Source organism: Pteropus vampyrus, unplaced genomic scaffold, assembly GCF_000151845.1.
Source record: "Pteropus vampyrus isolate Shadow unplaced genomic scaffold, Pvam_2.0 Scaffold20, whole genome shotgun sequence".
NCBI classification, from domain to species: domain Eukaryota; kingdom Metazoa; phylum Chordata; class Mammalia; order Chiroptera; family Pteropodidae; genus Pteropus; species Pteropus vampyrus.
This window is the reverse complement of record NW_011888801.1, coordinates 14662883-14667543: the sequence shown is the minus strand read 5'-3', so window position 1 is coordinate 14667543 and position 4661 is coordinate 14662883.

Below are 4661 nucleotides of genomic sequence, written 5' to 3'. Positions count from 1 at the left end.
AATAAATTAGTAACATTTATTTATTTATTTTTTATTTTAATTACTTTCAACTATACTGTACATTGGGTAGACATCTATATAGTTTGTAAAATGATCTCCCCAGTTGCCCCCTCCCTCCCCTGACCCTCCACTTAGCCAATGTATTAATGCTAACTGCATTCCCTATTCTGTGCTCTCCATCCCCATGACTATCCATCAGCTACTAATTTGTACTTCTTTAACTCTTCACCTCATTCTCCCAGGCCCCCAATTCCCCCTCCCCTCTGTCTATCACCAAATTGTCCACTATATTTGTGAGTCTGTTTTTGATTAGTTTGTTCTTTTTGTTCCTTAGACTCCGCATATAAGTGAAGTCATATAATGTTTATCTTTCTCTGACTGACTTAAATACCTTCTAGGTCCATCAAAGCAATATCTTTTCCTATCCCCTTCCTTTTCATATGTAGGAGTCTTGTTTTCTTATACTTTCAGCTATGCTATCTTTTGGTCGGAGCACTTAATTCTTTTCTATTTAAGGTACTTATTGATAGGAATGTAGTTGTTACCATTCTTTATTCCTGTTTTTGACCCATGTTTTTTTCTGTAATACTGGCTTTGTTGTGATAAATTCCTTTAGCTTCCTTTGTCTAGGAAGCTGTTTATCTGTCCTTCAACTCTAAATGATATCTTTGCTGGATAAATTATTCTTGGTCGTAGATCCTGGGTCTTCATCTTGTTGAATATTTTTTTTGCGGAGCCCTTCTGTCCTGCATAGTTTCTTTTGAGAAATCAGCTGCCAGTCTTATGGGTATCCCCTTATAAGTAACTATCTGTTTTTCTCTTGTTGCTTTTAATATTCTTTCTTTGTATTTAACCTTTGGCATTTTAATTATGATGTGTCTTGGTGTGGGCCTTTTTGGATCCCTGATTTTTGGAATTCTCTGAGCTTCCTGGGGTTGTATGTCCATTTTCTTCACCAGTTTAGGGAAGTTTTCCATCATTATTTCTTCAACCAGCTGTTCAATATCTTGATTTTATTCAGTTATGCTGACCAGATGGATAATTGGACCCTTAATAGTGTCCCATATTCTCCTTAAATTATTTTTACAGTCTTGGCATCTTATCTCTTGCCATTCTGATTGCATGTCTTTGGCTTTCCTGTCCTTTAGATAAGGCATTTGGCCCTTTTCTTTATTCACTATGTTTATTCCTTTGTTTATTCCATTTAATATACTTCTCATCTCAGATAATGTGTTCTCCATTTTAGACTGGTTCCCTTTTATAATTTCCATTTCTAGTTTTGTTTTTTATCTCTTTGTTGAATTCATCTACACTTCCCCTAAGTTCAACGAGCATCTTTATAACCAGTGTTTTCAACTCTGCATCTGTTAGGTTGCTTGACTCCATTATTTCTGGATCTCTGTTCTGTTGTCTCATATGGTTTCTGCTTCTTTGTCTTCCCATTTTAGCTGCCTTTCCGTGTCTGTTTCTATGTACTAAGCAAAGCTCCTAATTCTCCCAATCTTATTAGCGTGGATTTGTGAAGTAGGTGTCCAGTGGCACAGCCCTATAGAGGTTCAGCTGAAGGCCAAATTTAACCTAAGCCTCTACCCCTTCAGAGTTATCTGTTAAGATTCAGCAAGCAATCCACAGATGCTTTGCTTATAGTCGTCTCAAAAGGCCACACTAGAAATTGAGGCCACCTGCCTCCAGTGTGAGTCTAGGCGCTGCTCAGCAAGGAGCACCTGACTCGCTGAGGATATACCTGGATGTGGCTTGGGTGGGGCCGTGAGTTGGGTGAGGTGGGGTTTCAGGGATTCCTCTGGGCAGACTGACCTCTGTTATCCAGTTTGATGATGTCACGGCTATGGCGGCATTGTGTCTGGCGCACTGGTGGGGAGGAGGGCTCAACAGGGAATAATGGATACTGCTGGCACTTCTGTACAGAGTGAGTCTCACCTCGGCACTCACTCTGTCAACATCTCCTGGTAAGTCCCTGGTGCTCCCTGCGGGCAGCCTAATTGGCACTGGTGCTCAGAATGAGCAGGTTCGTCATAGCGAAAATCTGCTCATGGACGCGGCCCCTTTAAGAAGCGTCTGCTGCAGCCACAGCCTCTGTCTCAGCCGCTCAAGACTGGGCAGCCCCGCGTCTTCACCCCATCCTACCTTCTGCCGTTGCTGGGTGATTTCTTGGATTACTCCCTAGTTGTATGGCTAGTTCATCTAGATCTCTGGCAATTTTTCTTTGCTGCTGCTCCTTGTTTCCATCACAACTTGGATTTGGTCACCAGAGGGACGCTGTTTAAAGGTTTCGAATTTTTATTTTATTTTTATTTTTTAATTAAGTTTATTGGGGGTAACATTGGTTAATACAATTATATAATTTTTAGATGTACATTATAAATTGACATCTATATATTCTATTGTGTGATTACCACCCAAAGTCCAGTTTCCTTCAGCTACCATATATTTGATCCCCTTTACCAACTTCACCCTCCCCCTCCCCCCCTATATTTGACTCCCTTTACTCATCTACATCTCCCCTCCTCCCCCACTCCCTATTCTCTGGTAACCACTAGTCCATTGTCCATGTCCGTGAGTCTGTTTGTTTGTCCTGTTCATTTGTTGCTTTTACGTTTATATCACACATATAAGTGATATCATGTGGTTTTCAACCTTTTCTGTCTGGCTTATTTCTCTTAGCATGATTATCTCGAGGTCCATCCATGTTGTCACAAATGGCAGTATTTCATCTCTTCTTATGGAGGAGTAATGTTCCATTGTATATATGTACCACAGCTTCTTTAGCCAATCATCTATCGTAGGACACTTTGGTTGCTTCCATGTCCTGGCCACTGTGAATAATGCTGCTATGAACATCGGTGTGCAAATATCTTTTTGGATATGGGTTTTCAAGTCTTTGGGGTAAATACCCAGTAGGGAGATTGGATTGCTGGATCATATGGTGTAGATCAATTCTTAGTTTTTTGAGGAAACTCCATACTGTTTTCCATAGTGGCTATACCAATTTGCAGTCCCACTAGCAGTGTATGAGGATTCCTTTTTCTCCGCATACTCTCCAACATTTGATATTACTTGTCCTGTTGATTATAGCTATTCTAACAGGTGTGAGATGGTATCTCATTGTGGTTTCGATTTGCATTTCCCTAATAGCTAGAGATGTTGAACATCTTTTCATATATTTGTTGGCCATTCATATGTTTTCTTGGGAGAAGTGTCCGCTCAGATCCTCTGCCCATTTTTTAATGGAATTGTTTGTTTTTTGTTGTTGCTGACTTGGATGAGTTCTTTGTATATTTTGGATATTAGGCCTTTATTGGAGGCATTGCTTGCAAATATATTTTCCCATTTAGATGGTTGTCTCTTTACCTTGTTGATAGTTTCTTTTGCTGAGCAGAAGCTTTTTAGTTTGATGTAGACCCATTCATTTATTTTTACTTTTACTTCCCTTGCCTTTGAAGTCAAATTCATAAAATCTTCTTTAAGTCCAAGGTCCTTGAGTTTCATTCCTATGTTTTCTTCTATGCATTTTATTGTTTCAGGCAGGTCTTACATTCAAGTCCTTAATCCATTTTGGGTTAATTTTGGTGTGTGGTGATAGACAACAGTCTAGTTTTATTCTTTTGCAGGTGGTTTTTCAGTTTTCCCCACACCATTTATTGAAGAGGCTTTCCTTTCTCCACTGTATGTTTTTGGCTCTTTTGCCAAAAATTATTTGCCCATATAAATATAGGTTTACTTCTGGACTCTCGATTCTGTTCCACTGATCCATGTCTGTTTTCCTGCCAACATCATGCCGTTTTGATTACTGTCACTTTGTAGTATAATTTGAAGTCAGGCAGAGTGATGCCTCCAGCCTCATTCTTTTTTTCTCAGGATGGCTTTGGCAATTCGGAGTCTTTTGTGTTTCCATACAAATCTGATGATTTTTTGTTCTACTTCTTTAAAAAATGACGATGGGATTTTGATGGAGATTGCATTAAATCTGTATAATGCTTTAGGTAATATGGTCATTTTAACTATGTTGATTCTTCCAATTCATGAACATAGAATATCTTTTCATCTCTTTGTATCTTCTTCGATTTCTTTTAATAGAGTCTTGTAGTTTTCATTATATAGGTCCTTCACATGTTTCGATAAATTTATTCTTTTTGGTGCAATTGCAAAAGAAGTTATTTTTTCCATGTTTTACGATGCTTTATTATTAGAGTATAGGAACACTATAGAGTTTTGAACATTGATGTTGTATCCAGAAACTTTACTGTATGTATTTGTTTATTGTTTCTAGTAGTGTTCTTGTAGAGTCTTTAGGGTTTTCTATACAGAGAATCATGTCATCCACAAATAGTGACAGTCTGACTTTTTTTGTTTCCTATTTGGATGCCTTTTACATCTTTCTCTTGTCTGGACTTGCTAGGACCTCCAATGTTATATTGAATAAGAGTGGCGATAGTGGGTAGGAGGTGGGTGGATGAAGACAGACAGACAGACAGGGGCAATTCTCTGTTACAGAGGGGACCAGAGTGGCCATGCTGAACTTGTGGGCCATATATGACAACCCCTCAGCTAACATTATACTTAATGGTGAAAAACTAAAAACCTTCCCTCTAAGATCAAGAACAAGACAAGGCCACTGAAAATATAAATGGGAAATTAGTATA